Source organism: Micromys minutus, assembly GCF_963924665.1.
Source record: "Micromys minutus genome assembly, chromosome: 10".
Lineage (NCBI taxonomy): Eukaryota > Metazoa > Chordata > Mammalia > Rodentia > Muridae > Micromys > Micromys minutus.
In genome coordinates, this window is record NC_137979.1 from 2,610,789 (window position 1) to 2,627,103 (window position 16,315).

Sequence of the window (16,315 nt, forward strand, 5' to 3'; positions counted from 1 at the left end):
CCCAAGGTAGCAGGTGATGCCAGACTCCGGATTCTGCAGCTGGTGGTCTGCCCTGGATCCTGGGTGGGCTAGGGTGAGCCCAGGAAATAGAAAGCCGGACAAGGAAGCCCCGCTAAAGCTGTCCAGGTACTTAAAAAAACAGCCCGGGCTTCTCAGTTTTTCCTTGAAACGAGTGTCTTTGGAGGCCCCTTCGTAGTCTGTTTGCTTTGAAGGGTGTCCTTCAAAGGGTGCTGCTTGTTAAGGCGCTCTTGAAGTCCCTGTGTGTACCGTTGAACCAGTACTCCTGTGGAAGCCAAGTGGGTGTGTGCGCTGGAGGCATGGGCGCTGTTAAATTCCATTGCGTTCTGCTACTTTCCCGTTTACATATTCCACGCCACTTATGCCCATTTACTCAAGACTCTGAGGGCTTCAGAACCGCTATCTATACCTTCTGTATGTCCTTATCTTCTTATCAAGGTCCCACTGACATCTGTGGAGTGACTCATGCCAGTGTAGACACGTGTATGTTTTGGCTGTGGCCTCTGCGGAAGTTAGGTGGTCCTCCCAGCTCCATGCTCCCAGAAATAAGACTTAGACTCAAAATATACTTACAAATACCTTGACCATATATCTAGGCTCTTCTCTGATTAGATCATAACTCGTGATCTACATTGTGCGGAGTGGCTGGTTCCCTGAGCTCAGGTACCATGTGTCGGTCTCCTCATTCCTTGACGAATCCACTGAGCCTGGCCCAGAGTTCTTTCTGCCTCCTGGATGTCCCACCTCCTGTTTCCTGCCCAAGCTATAGGCCATCAGATTTATTACTGGCAGTTCCACATCCGTATAGACACAAGATACTCTCTCTACAGCCCTGCGGCAAGGCTGCTGCATCAGGCGGCTTCCCCAGCAGATCCCTGCTGCTTGAGCTGCTAGAACTGAAGCTCCAATATCAATGCCCCATCTCTTCCTAGTACCCCCTCGTGCAGAGCCTCCCTCCATTTCTCCCTCCCATCCCCCTGACACATCTAGTCACTGCGGGACTAGGTACATCCTCTCCCACGGAGGCCAGATTTATACTGTGGTGCGGGATCCTTCCAGACTTCCTTCTCACACAACCAGAGCACTTATTTATCAACAAATTCACAAAGTTCTGCAAATCCTTAGCTTATATAACTTTACATAACTAACTAATTTATGCAACACAACATTAGCCTCATTTTAAAGAAATGTGCGTTTCAGGCTTCCAGGTGAGGACCCAGCACACAGTCTGAACACACTTCAGGGAGTTTCTGTTTGAAAGCAGAGGTTAGAGGCCCTTCCTAGAGCTAAGGGATCAAGTTCTCTTCCCTGGGGCCCAGACCAAGCCTGGTGCCACAGATTGTACAGATGTGATGGGCCTGAGCTGGGGCCTGCACTGGGCACACTGTGTCTCACTCTGGACCGCCAACACCTGCCTATGAGGTCAGGATGGTAGTATCTTCCGGAAGCTCAGATCTAATATGATATCTAATGATCTAACATGTGGAAGCAACAGTCCTGTAGAAATCTGTGTCTTCCTTTTCCCAGCGTTCACCTTGGTTCCCCCACTTTTAGGCCTCACACCTTCACATCAGGCTGAAGGAAGCTGAGAGGCAGCCTTAGAGGCTGTGTGGAATGGGGACCGCATGGCACCTAGTTGGTCTGCTTTGCTCCAGCGCCACCCGTTGCTCATTTGAAGTGTGGCTCTTTCTACTAAAACTGTAAGCGACTAAGGGCTGCCTACAACAGGAAATGCGGATCTAAAGAAAGGAAAGTTAGGAGAGATCAGTAAGAGGAAGTACCGCACAAGCCACTCAGTTCCTAGCACCTACATCAGGAGACATATCTGTAACTAGTTTTGACCTCTTACACACTTCCTGGGGGACCTGCATGCATATGGCACACACACACTCAGGCACACACACATACAACTAAAATAAATCTTAAAAAAACAAAAGAGAGGGAGGAGATGTAGGCCTGGCACAGTGGCTTCTGATCTCAGGTACGTTATCTGTCCGTCCCACCCTCCTCAGCACGAGGTCTCTGTCGTTCTTTGGCTGCAAGAGTTCCAGCTACCACACACATTAGGCTGGGAGAAGGGAAGACAGGCCAGAGGAGGGCCTACAGTTAGTGCTTGACCAAAGGTTCATGGCCACTAGCAACACAGGCATGCTATCAGTGAAAGAGATTGTGAAAGAGATCCACCAGCTAAACTGAGTTTTAGTTAAACTTTCTTTTTTAAAAATCTTTTTTATTGATTATTTTATTTAAATTTCAAATGCTATCCCCCTTCCCAGTAAACCCCCATCCCCTCTGCATCTGTGAGGGTGCTCCCCCTCCCCAACACCCTGTCAAGCCTCAGCGCCCTGCCATTTCCCTACACTGGGGTATTGAGCATCCACAGGACCAAGGGCCTCCCTTCCTGTTGATGCCAGACAATGCCTTCCTCTGCTACATATACAGCTGGAGCCATGGGTCCCTCCATGTGTACTCTTTGGTTGGTAATTTAGTCCCTGAGAGCTCTCTGGGGGGTCTGGTTGGTTGATATTGTTGCTCTTCCTATGGGGTTGTTAACCCCTTCAGTCCTTCCCTTAACTCCTTCATTGGGGTCTCCACGCTTAGTCCATGTTTGGCTGTGTGCCGAATCTGTACTGGTCAGGCTCTGTGTAAACTTTCTTATTCCTAAAGAAAGGGGAGTGAAGACTGTGCATTAAGAATCCTGCCTGACCAATTGTGCTAAAAACTGCATGGTACTGGTACAGAAATAGGCATGTGGGTCAATGGAATAGAATAGAAGATCCAGAAATGAGCCCTCACATATATGGTCACCTGATTTTTGACAAAGGAGCTGTAAACATTCAATGGAAAAAGGACAGCCTCTTCAACAAATGGTGTTGGTCCAACTGGCACTCAGCATGCAGAAGAATGAAAATAGACCCTTTCTTATCTCCTTGTACAAAGCTCAAGTGCAAGTGGATCAAAGATCTCCACATTAAATCAGGTACACTGAAACTATTAGATGAGAAAGTAGGGAACACCTTAGAACACATAGGCACAGGGGAAATTTTCCTGAACAGAACACCAATGGCTCGTGCTCTAAGGTCAAAGATTGACAAATGGGACTTAATGAGATTGCAAAGTTTCTGTAAGGCTAAGGACATTGTCAAGAAAACAAAACAGCAACCAACAGAGTGGGAGAAGATCTTTACCAACCCCAAATCAGATAGAGGCCTAATATCCAAGGTATACAAAGAACTCAAGAAGCTAGACACCAGAGAATCAAACAACCCTATTAAAAATGGGGTACAGAACTAAACAAAAAGTTCTCCATTGAGGAATATAGATTGGCTGAGAAGCATCTAAGGAAGTGCTCAACATCATTAGCCATCAGGAAAATGCAAATCAAGACAACCCTGAGATTTCACCTCACACAAGTCAGATTGGCCAAGATCAAAAATTCAGATGACAGTAGATGCTGGTGAGGATGTGGAGAAAGAGGAACACTTCTCCACTGTTGGTGGGTTGTAAACTGATACAACCACTCTGGGAATCAGTCTGGCAATTCCTCAGAAAATTGGACATAGTACTACCTGAAGATCCAGCTATTTCACTTCTGGGCATTTACCCCAGAGATGCTCCAATATACAACAAAGACACATGCACCACAATGTTCATAACAGCTCTATTTATAATAGCCAGAAGCTGGAAAGAACCCAGATGCCCTTCAGTAGATGAATGGATACAAAAATTGTGGTACGTTTACACAATGGAGTACTATTCAGCTATCAGAGACAATGACTTAATGAAATTCTTAATAAAATGGCTGCAACTAGAGAATATCATCCTGAGTGAGATAACCCAGTCACAAAAGAACAGACATAATATGCAGTCACTGATAATTGGATACTAACCCCAGAAAGCTCTGAATACCCCAGAAACAACTCACAGACTGTGTGAAGTTCAAGAAAAGAAAAAAGAAAAGAAAAAAACCATTATGTTTACTCCTTAAACACCAAGAAAACTTTGACTAATTCCAGGTTACATCCTGTTTTACATGTACTTTATGCTCATTGTAACTAGTAAGACCTAAATGCACACTATCAAACCTTAAAAAAAAAAAAAAAAAAAGCCAAGCAATGACAAAAATGTATTCGTATACTTTTATGCAAAATGCTTAAAATTTGTTCATTTATCTTTGTTTTTTAAAATAAAGTTTTTTAATTAAAAAAAAAAAAAAAAGAATCCTGCCTGACGTGGAAAAGGTGAAGTCAAACTTCCCATAACCCATACTGGCTTCTGTGAGGACTGTCCTGTCATGGTGGCGAGGCTGTCCCAGGATCACACAAGAGTAGTATTCCTAAAGACCACACACATCTATAAACATGCAGTTTGACAAGCACACACACAGATGGACCAAGGAATCATCTTCAACATGTGGTTCTTGGCTTGTTTTCCAAGGTGTATCTAGGCACCAGGAAGGAGGAAAGGGAAAAGGAGACCAAAGAGTTCGTCACAGACTGACAACAGTGCCCATGTCTCTCTCTCTCTCTCTCTCTCTCTCTCTCTCTCTCTCTCTCTCTCACACACACACACACACACACACACACACACTCCGTTCACTAAAACTTACCTTGAGTCCCATATCTGCAGGTAAAGTGGGGAATGGAGTCTCGGCTTGACTGTGGTGTGTTCATGTGTTCAGCTAATGTGGAAGTGGGGAGGATAATGAGCAGGCAGTATTCACGAGCATATGATCATATACCTCTTAAAAATATAATTATATTTCAAAGTCGCTAGTTAGGAAAAAGGAAGAACTCAGACCGGGGTAAGTTCTCACCATGACCCTCCATCCTTCTCAGAAGAAAACAATCAGCACACACTGGGAACAGCTGTCCCCAGCCTACCCAAAGCTGCCACGAAAGTTAAGCTGTGTATACAGAAAGTTAGATTATTGAAGGTACATTAGTCCCTTCATGCCTCCATAAGGAAATAGTAGAGCTTTATTCTGGCTCGTGATTTAGAAGGTTCAAGTCTAAGCTGGGCCGCCCTGCTGCCTGGAGGTAGGACGCATGCCAGTGGGCGTGCTCACGTCTCCAGCTAGGGAAGAGAGGCCAGGGTCCCTCCTTGTCCAGCACGCCACTCTGGGGACCACGCCTTCTACACATGGCTTTCTGGAGGGTGTCCGATGACCAGCTACAGCAACAACCACAAGAAGCTTGTGTGACTTCTGCTTGGCTTGCTTAGAACCTTCCTAAAGCTTTGACCCTTTAATACCATTCCTCATGTGCTGCTGACCCCCAACCATAGCATTATTTCATTGCTACTTCATAACTAATTTTGCTACTGTTGTGAATTATAATGTAGATATCTGATGGGCAGGACATCTGGTATACAAGCCCCACTCACTGGCTTAGAGCCTTGGGCTGAAAACTCTGCTTGTAAGAAATTTCACTGCTCCGAGTCACTTCAGGTGAGATGGCTGGTGGCAGCAGCATCTGCTGCTGTGTGAGCGAACCATCTTCAATATTTAGTCCTGTGGGGTTTTTGAAATTCTAGGCCTGGGCCAATGTCTACCGCAACTTGGTGTGAAGCAGCAGCTGGCCAGCCAAGCCCTGCCTCAATTTTAAACCCATGACTAGCAAGGTTAATGGTTATTTTTAGCTGCTGTGTTTGAAAGTATTTGATAAGTTAAAACAGTAACCAGTTGGAGTTCTTGGCTTTCGTGTTCTGTCCTTGACGTGGAGCCGTCTCTGCAGCCAGACAGAATGCTTAAACAAATATTCGAGCGTAAGTCTTTCCAGATGTTTATCCATTGGTACCCAAGGGTGAGTATGGTTTTCTCGAGATCTTCACTGTCTTACTAAGGCGGAAATTATCCTTAAATGAATGGATATACATATTATTTCATTCACCCCAACTTTTCTCAATTTTATATTTGAAGTATTTTTATTATGAGAATTTAAACCCATAGGGAGATGGAAAGATTGTGAGCCACATTTCTATCACTGAGATAAGACAAGAATCAGTACTTTGTCATGTGCCAGCTATACGCACGTCACACCCTTTATCTGTCCCATCGAATAGGAGATCACAGGACGAAGCTTTTAAAAATCACTTTAAAAATGAATCAGTTCACCCGTGGCCCCGGTTTTCTCCGTGGTATGTGTTCGCTGTCATTCATTGTTCTTAAGTCCCCCTTCTCTGCTTCACCCCCCTCCACCTGCTCTCCTTTCATGGGGCCTGAGCCCATCGGTTCTCAACCTCTCGGTCGCGACCCCTCTGAGGGAGTAAATGGTCCTTCCACAGGGGTCATATATCAGAATCTCCAGATATCCTGGAGATCAGATATTTGCATCGATTCATAGCAACCTCAAAAGTACAGTTATAAAATAGCAACAAAAATAATTTAATGGTTAGGAATCGGCACAACACGAGAAACTGTATTAAAAGGGTTGTGGCAGCGATCGAAGACTACGAACCACTGCCTTATTCCGTTGCTCTCTCTTCTCCTCCCTGTAAGGCCTCTTCCTCTTTTCTCAGGTCGTGGTCCTCTTTCTACTCTCAACACGCGCATGCGCACTTAAATCAATGTTCCACATGCGAGGAAAGACAGTGTTTCTCTGAGTCTGGCTCATTTCCTGTAGCATAACAATCTCTGGCTCTGCTTACTTCACCTTGAGTGTTATGATTTAATTTTTTCGTACAGCTTAATGAAATTCCATTTATGTGCACACCACGTTTTCCTTATGTGCTTGTCTGCCAGATGGGCACCGGGGCTGCTTGATTTCTTAGCTACTGTAGATATCACAGCAACGATGTGGATGTGCTGGTCTCTCTGAGGTATGTGGACCCAGGATCCTTCAGGTATACATGCAGGAGTGACACACCCGAGTTTTAATTTGCGTTTCCTGCGGTCTGAGGATGTTGACATTTCAAACATTAAGTATCTGCTGGTCACTTAAGTCTTTGGGGTCGTGCCTGTCCAGATCATCACCCCATTTATTAATCGGATGAAAGCTCAACTTTTCACTAATCAGTTCTTTAATTATTAGTAATCACAAAAGTGATGGGTTAACTTTGATACCATTGTAAAGTGTAGAAGATCAAAAGTAAATGAAACTCATTCATAATTTCACTTCCTAGATTAATTGTAAACCTAGGTATACTAGACAAGTGTGTGGTCGGACTTTGGTCTTCATTGGGCAGGATTGCCCTCTAGTGGTTGCTAGGAAAATTGCACTATACTGCACTAGACAGGAATTCTTCGCCAAGTCTGTCCCGAGGTTTAGTTGAGTTGATCAGACTCAAGAGTTTCTGAAAACGCTAAAGATGCTGATGTCCCACCCCCAGGGCTTCCATCCAATATAATGGCCGCCTGTCTCCCCTCTTGGTCTGGCAGCTCTACAACCCAGTCAGATGGCCCACACATTGAAGTCAGTACCTTTCTACCTTTCCTCCCTAGCTGAGCAGGTATCCTTTTTTTTTTTTTTTTTCTAGGCTCTTTTCCTTCTCCTTCAGTTCGTCCTCTTGCCCCTCCTTCCAGTTATGTCTTATGTCTTATGTGCCCGTCATACTTTCTAGGACTTCTGATACAATTTACTCTTGGTATTTTTCAACCTACCAACTTTGGCCCAATTGCAAATTAGCACATTCAAGCATCCTCATTTATATATAGGTGTCCATGCTTGATATTCTAAAATACTTTGAAATTTTCTTTGTCTCACAAAGTTAAGGGCAATAAAAAGACCAAAGTCATATCACTTCGAAGCTATTGATTGGGAAGACGCAGGCAGGAAGCTACACACTGTCTGCTGGTAGTGTTCTCGGTGCCTTCTCAGACAGTTCAGAGTAAGCCACACTTCACAGTCACTGACTGCTCTGCCCTCTTATTCCATTTGTTGGTATACAAGAACAATTCTTTCTCTGGGGACAAATGAATAAAGTTATTGTAGTTTATAAGTCCCAAGACTTATTGTGACAAACCTGTCAGGAAGGAGTAAGAGGGAATTGTCTGTCGCTGTGCTGAGCAGGCCAGCAGGAGGAAGAGAAAAGGTTGTGATCTGGCGGTAAGAGGGCCATCTTGTTCTGGGTGCCAGGGTCTGCACTGAATGAAACATGGCAGAGGCTGGGTCCAAGTCAGTGCTGTTCGCGTGTCTCGGCAACATTTGCCAGCCACCCGTTGCAGAAGCAGTGTTCAGGAAATTAGTCACTGAAGAAAAGGTTTCAGATAGTGGGACGATAGACAGTGCGGCTACCTCCACCTATGAAGTGGGGAAGCCCCTGACTCTCGAGGGCAGAGCTGCATGAGAAAACACGGCATCCACATACATCACATTGCACGGCAGATTACAAGAGAAGACTGTGCCATATTCTGTTATATACTATGTGTGGATGAAAGCAATCTGAGGGATTTGAATAGAAAAAGTCATCAAGTTAAAAACTGCAAAGCTAGAACTGAGCTGCTTGGGAGCCATGGCCCACAGAAACAGCTCATTATTGAAGATCCCTATTATGGCAATGACTCTGACTTCGAGGTGGTGGACCAGCAATGCCTTAGGTGCTGCAAGGCCTTTCTGGAGAAGACTCACTAGCTGGTCCTACCCACCACTGAGCAACTCACCACTGCTATGCCCAAGGGTGGCGGCAGTCCTTAGCCCCATCCCCCACCTCTCTTTTCAGCTGACTTACTGTGTATCTTTAAAATAACTGTAGGTGGAAATTAGGCATATGTTCAGAAGGATAAAAATTTGAATCAGACAGTTTGAGGTGTGGCTAAGCATTCTTTTTTTTTAAAGGAATATAAAACTATTTATTGACCACTGTTCACCATTATTTACAATAAAGTAAATATACAGTTGGATGACATTCTGAAACTACAAAGTTACTTTTCTGGCTCATTAAACCAGATCCCAAATACTGAAAAGATTGATCCTACTAGTAAGGAATGAGTCAGGGTAAAGAAAAGCATGCAGGTCATTAATTGATATTAGCAAATTTTGTTCACTCAGTCAGAAGGTCTTAAATTGCCAACATCAGCTCCAACCATGATTCTATTTCCACATTAAACAGATTCCATGAATCATAACCTTTTAGTACAGATTTTAACTTTCTGCAAAGGAATGTTGGCTCATCAGAGGAACCTTTACAAGACTGGCTGACAGGGTCCTGCCTCTGTAGACCAGCTGGCCTCTTAAATCAGAGCTCTAGAGTGCTGGGATTAAAGGTGTGCACCACCACACTGGCCCAAGTCTTGTTTCTGAATCACACTACTACTTTGTCTAATTCCATTTTCTGAAGGGGGAGTTGATATGGACAACATTCTGCAAATAAACTACTGTATTTACTTGATAATACATCAATTCTCATGTGGTTGCTTTTAAACTCTCCAGTAAATTAGACTCTGCTTAATCTGAAAGGTTATGGTTTAGGAAAATGTTCACAATGATGGAATCTCATCAACTTGTATATTCTTCAGTTGTTTTGAGTATTAAAAACAAGACAAAACAAACAAGTTATGTGTTCTATGTATACACCGCATAAGAACAAAAACCTCAGAATGGCCATTCTGTGTCCCAGTTAAAAATAAGTTCTGACCTTAGTAATGACTGTAAAGTCTCCCCAGCATTTAAGAAGAGCTATTCTTCAAAGCCGAGGAAATACAACACGGTATCAAATACTCTATTGTTAAAGGAAGCCACTACAGAAAGCTCTTACTTGCTCAAATGAATCAGTGCCTTTTGATGCCGAACAAAACCCAAAAAATATCCCAACTACTGTCAATACTTTTAAAACCAGCATATCAAACTTGATTTTCATCAGAATGTAATTTTTGCCACACTAGTAATTCAGAACCCGAGATCCAGATTATATATATGTATGTGTATGTGTGTGTGTGTGAGTGTGTGTGTGTATGTATCTATATATGTATATATATATATGTATATATATATAAATGCAAACAATTACTGTGCTTCATCTTCAGGACAAGAATGCCAAGTCAGCTTCTCCTCATAGAAGGCAATGACAATCTGAGGACACTTCATATTCGCTTCCTTTGCCAGAACCAGGTCAGCCTCCTCTGAGTCTTTCCACTTCATGAGAAACAGTAACTCTCCACTGCTGTCTGTGGCACCGATGATTCGTTCAGGATCAAGACCCCCGGCAAAGCCCCTGGTTTGTCAGCAGCATCTCTTTTCTTCTTTGATTCGCTATCATCAGATTCAGTCAGATAAAGATTTCCTTTTTGTACCATCTTTTTCTTTACCAGCCTTTTGAGAATTAAGAAATGCTTCAATTAATTCTGGACAATCTAAATTTTCTTCTGGTTCCCAAGTATTATCAGCATCTGTGAACCCCTTCCACTTCAGGAAATGCTCCACCTTCCCATTCACTACACGACGGTCCAGTACTTTTTCTACTACAAATTCTTCAGGTTCTGCCTCTTCAACTTTTTTACTCTTTCCATTCTGTTTCTTTCCCATTTTTTTGCAATATAGTTTTATTGGAGGCCATTTTTAAAATTTAAGCAGAGACTTGAAGAGTTCACCGCTCAGACACTCAGGGCCGCGGATCCTGCAGTCTCCCGCCTGCGCGCTTCAGCTCCGCCACATCCGAGACGTGGCTAAGCATTCTTAGACTAACTAAATCTCCAACCTGGCCATCATCACAGAATAATGAGGCAGCAAATATGGAAGAAAAGAAAACCCAATAAAGAATGGCCTACCAGGCCCAGGTCAGCCTCTGAGCCCAGCGAGCCTGGGTAGCCTGGTCTAACTGGAGTGTGCACATGGCCAGCGCTCAGTGGTTCTGTTTGCTTGACAGGTACCTCTCTATTCTCGACTCCTACTGTGACAATATCTACACCCACGACAGCCCTCGTTCAACGTTAGACGAGTTTTCCAGGTACCCCTCTATTCTCGACTCTTACTGTGACAATATCTACGCCCACGACAGCCTTCGTTCAACGTTAGAAGAGTTTTCCAGGTACCCCTCTATCCTAGACTCTTACTGTGACAATATCTACGCCCACGAAGCCCTCGTTCAACGTTAGACGAGTTTAAACACACACACACTGAGGGTATCAGGTATTTGGGAGAAGCTGGATGTGATGAGGGGCGGGGAACTCCAGCAGGCCTTCCCGGGCGTTACAGTGACACCATCTGAAAAAGAAATCACAGCAATAAAAGATGGGAGCCACAGACTGGTAAGATTAACAACTTCAATCTTACTTAGTTTTGTACAGGTTTTTTTTTTTTTTTTTTTTTTTTTTTTTTTTTTTTAGCTTTGTTACTATTTGAGCCACTTCACTTTAAAAAATAATAAGTGTTCTTAAATAGTAATATGCATTTTTAAGTGTTCTCTATCAACATTTTACAAAGTGACAGGCAGGCATAAGTAACTTTAGTGTGTTTTCAGAAAAAGGACCTCAAATTTGTATGGCTGTATGTCAAAAAGGGTTGTGAATTAAACTGGAAAGTTATCAAATACAATTACAATACAAAAAGAGAGGGCCATCTCCCTGTCTCCTCTCCATTTACATGGGGAGAACACCGGTATCTGCATCCGCTACCAGGAAGAGCAGAGACTCAGACACACAGGACTGGCAGGAACGGGGTGAGAACAGGTTCCGAATAGCCAGGGGACAGAGAGATCTCAGCGGAGCACACGGAAAGTGCGCGCCTGCCCGGCTTGATCCAGGGATGGAGAAACCCTGCATCGGGGCCTCTGTTCCCAGCTGGCGGCTTTTGGGGTGCACAACAGGCACTTGGACCATCAGCCGGCCACCAGGAACAGCAGAGATCCAGGGACACAGGCCAGGTACAAGGGAAAGGTGAGAACCAATCACTGACAACAAGAAGCAAGAGGAAAGCGAAAGAACGTACCCCATGGAAACCAAGACAACCTGGCAACACTAGAACCCAGCTGTCCCATCACAACAAACAGCGGAATGCCAAACACTCCAGAAAAAGAAGACTCAGACACAAAATCCTACCCGAAGATGATGATAGAGATCCTTAAACAAGAACGGGAGGAAAAGCATAAAGAATTAGAAGCTTTTAAAGAAGAAACAAGAAAAACACTCAAAGAACTCAAAGAACTAGAAGAAAACAGAACCAAAGAGATGAAGGAATGGAAGAAGGAATTTAAAAGGGAAATGGGCACAATAAAGAAAACACTAAAAGAGACAACCCTAGAGGTAGAAAACCTAAAAAAGAAATGAGGAGTCACAGATGCAAGCATGTCCAACAGACTACAAGAGATGGAAGAGAGAATCTCGGGGGCTGAAGACAACATTGAAAACATAGACAAAACAGTCAGAGAAGATGCAAAAACCAAAAAGTTCCTAACTCAAAATGTCCAGGAGATCCAGGACACAGTGAGAAGACCAAACTTAAGGATAATAGGAATAGAAGAGGGCAAAGAATATTAACTAAGAGGTATAGTTAATATCTTCAACAAAATCCTGGAAGAAAATTTCCCTACCCTTAAGAATGAGATGACCACGAGCATAAAAGAAGCCTACAAAACTCCAAATAGGTTGGACCAGAAAAGAAATTCCTCCCAACACATAATAGTCAAAACACCAAGTGCCCAAAGCAAAGAAAGAATACTAAAAGCAGTAAGGGAAAAAGGTCACGTAACATATAAAGGCAGACCAATCAGAATCACACCCGATTTCTCAACAGAGACTATGAAAGCTAGACGAGCCTGAACAGACATCATGCAGACCCTAAGAGAGCACAAGTGCCAGCCCAAGCTGCTATACCCAGCAAAACTATCAATCACCATAGATGGCGAGATGAAGATATTCCAAGACAAAACTGAATCCACACAATATATGACCACAAACCCAGTACTACAACAAATTATAGGTGGAAAACCCAATACAATGAGGGGAACCACCTCATAGAAAAAATAAGAAAACTTCTAAGCAAGAAAACCAAAAGAAGAAAGACACACAGGCACAATTCAACCTACCAAAGCAACAATAGCAGGAAACAGCAACCACTATTCCTTGAAATCTAATAACATAAATGGACTCAACTCACCCAATAAAAAGATATAGGCTATCAGACTGGATACATAAACAAAACCCAGCATTTTGCTGCATACAGAAAACTCATCTCAGAGACAAAGACAGACACTATCTCAGAGTAAAAGGTTGGGAAAAAATCTTCCAAGCAAATGGCCCAAAGAAGCAAGCGGGAGTGGCCATTCTAATATCGAATAAAGTAGATTTTCAACCAAAAGTTATCAAAAAGATAAGGAAGGATACTTTTTACTCATTACAGGGGAAATCTGTCAGGAGGAACTCTCAATCCTTAACATATATGCTCCAAATACAAAAGCACCCATATTCATAAAAGAAACCCTACTAAAGCTCAAAAAATACATTTTACCCCACACGATAATAGTGGGAGACTTTAATATCCCACTCTCACCAATGGACAGATCATGGAAACAGAAACTGAACAAGGACACTGTAAAACTAGCAGATACTATGAACCAACTGGAATTAGTAGATATCTACAGAACATATCATCCTAAAACAAAAGAATACACCTTCTTCTCAGCATCTCACAGCACCTTCTCGAAAATTGAACACATAATTGGACACAGAACCAGCCTCAATCGATATAAGAAGATTGAAATACTCCCATGCATCCTTTCAGATCACCAAGGTCTAAGGCTGGTCTTTAATAACAACAATGACAACAAAAAGCCCATATACACATGGAAACTAAACAATGCTCTATTAAACAATAGCAGGGTCAAAGAAGAAATAAAGAAAGAAATTAAGGGTTTTCTAGAATTCAATGAAAATGAAAACATGACATACGCAAACCTATGAAATGCAATGAAAGCAGTACTGAGAGGAAAACTCATAGCTCTGAGTGCTTCAAAAAGAAACTAGAGAGAGCATACACTAGCAACTTGACAGCACAGTTGAAAGCTCTAGAACAAAAGGAAGGAGATACACCCAAGAGGAGTAGATGGCAGGAAATAATCAAACTTAGGACAGAAATAGACCAAATAGAAACAAAAAGAACCATTGAAAGAATCAACAAAACCAAGAGCTGGTTATTTGAGAAAATTAACAAGGTTGATAAACCCTTAGCCTGACTAACTAGAAGGCAAAGAGAGAGTATACAAATTAACAAAATCAAAAAGGAAAGTGGAGAAATAACGACTGAAACTGAGGAAATTCAAGAAATCATCTTACTACAAAAGTCTATACTCAAGAAAGCTGAAAAATCTGGAGGAAATGGATGAATTCTTAGACAGATACAAGATACTAAAGTTAAATCAGGACCAGGTAAACCATCTAAATAATCCCATAACACCTAAAGAAATAGAAGCAGTCATCAAAAGCCTCCCAACCAAAAAATGCCCAGGTCCAGATGGGTTCAGTGCAGAGTTTTATCAAACATTTATTGATGACATAATACTAATACTCTTCAAACTATTCCACAAAATAGAATCAGATGGAACACTACCTAACTCATTTTTTTGAGGCTACAATAACCCTTGTTCTTAAATCACACAGAGACCCTACAAGGAAAGAGAACTTTAGACCAATCTCACTTATGAACATTGATGCAAAAATACTCAACAAAAATTTTGCAAACTGAATCCAAGAACACATCAAAACGATCATTCACCATGATCAAGTAGGCTTCATCCCTAGAATGCAGGGATGGTTTACTCTAAGGAAATCCATCAATGTAATCCATTATATAAACAAACTCAAATAAAAAAACCACATGGTTATCTCACTAGATGATGAGGAAGCATTTGACAAAATCCAACACCCCTTCATGTTAAAAGTCTTGGAAAGAACAGGAATCCAAAGCCCATACCTAAAGATAATAAAAGCAATATACAGCAAACCAACAGTAACATCAAACTTAACAATGGGAAACTTGAAGCAATCCCACTAAAATCAGGGACTCGACAAGGCTGCCCACTCTCCCACTACCTATTCAACATAGTACTGGAAGTCCTGGAAGCAAGTAGACAGCAAAAGGAAATCAAAGGGATACAAATTGGAAAGGAAGAAATAAAAACATCACTTTTTGCAGATGACATGATAATGTACTTAAATGACCCCACAAATTCCACCAGAGAACTCCTACAACTGATAAACAAGTTCAGCAAAGTGGCTAGATATAAAATTAACTCAAACAAATCAGTAGCCTTCCTATATTCAAAGGGCAAGCATGTGAAGAAAGAAATTAGGGAAAAGATACCCTTCACAATAGTCACAAACAATATGACATACCTTGGTGTGACTCTAACTAAGCAAGTGAAGGACCTGTATGACAAGAACTTCAAACCTCTAAAGAAGGAAATCGAGGAAGATCTCAAAAAAAGATAAAGATCTCCCATGCTCATTGATTGGAAAGATCAACATTTTAAAAATGGCCATCTTACCAAAAGCAATCTAGAGATTCAATGCAATCCCCATCAAAATTCCAACCCAGTTCTTCATTGAGTTGGAAAGAACAATGTTCAATTTGATCTTGAATAACAAAAGACCTAGAATTACGAAATCCATCCTCAACATCAAGAAAACATCTGCGCGAATCACTATCCCTGACCTCAAGCTATACTACAAGGCAATTTTGCTGAAAACTGCATGGTACTGGTACAGAAATTGGCACGTGGATCAATGGAATAGAATAGAAGATCCAGAAATGAGCCCTTACATATATGGTCACCTGATTTTTGACAAAGGAGCTGTAAACATTCAATGGAAAAAAGAGAGCCTCTTCAACAAATGGTGTTGGTCCAACTGGCACTCAGCATGCAGAAGAATGAAAATAGAACCTTTCTTATCTCCTTGTACAAAGCTCAAGTGTAAGTGGATCAAAGATCTCCACATTAAACCAGGTACACTGAAACTATTAGATGAGAAAGTAGGGAAAACCTTAGAACTCATAGGACAGGAGAAAATTTCCTGAACAAAACACCAATGGCTCATGCTCTAAGGTCAAAGATTGACAAATGGGACTTAATGAGATTGCAAAGTTTCTGTAAGGCTAAGGACACTGTCAAGAAAACAAAATGGCAGCCAACAGAGTGGGAGAAGATCTTTACCAACCCCACATCAGATTGAGGCCTAATATCCAAGGTATACAAAGAACTCAAAAATATAGACACTGGAGAATCAAACAACCCTATTAAAAATTGGGTACATAGCTAAACAAAAAGTTCTCAATCGAGGAATATCGAATGGCTGAGAAACATCTAAGGAAGTGCTCAACATCCTTAGCCATCAGGGAAATGCAAATCAAAACAACCCTGAGATTCCACT

General features: G+C 42.2%; 2 pseudogenes across 2 annotated transcripts; one reads left to right on the forward strand and one right to left on the reverse strand.

Annotated features, from left to right (window-relative positions):
* The first annotated feature begins 8,112 nt into the window (after positions 1-8,112).
* Positions 8,113-8,588, forward strand: LOC308426119 (low molecular weight phosphotyrosine protein phosphatase-like; annotated as a pseudogene). Its single transcript has one exon. The product of its transcript is annotated as a low molecular weight phosphotyrosine protein phosphatase-like (transcript).
* A 1,371-nt stretch (positions 8,589-9,959) lies between these two features.
* LOC308425407 (chromobox protein homolog 3-like) lies at positions 9,960-10,509 on the reverse strand (annotated as a pseudogene). Its single transcript has one exon. The product of its transcript is annotated as a chromobox protein homolog 3-like (transcript).
* Between the last annotated feature and the right edge of the window lie 5,806 nt (positions 10,510-16,315).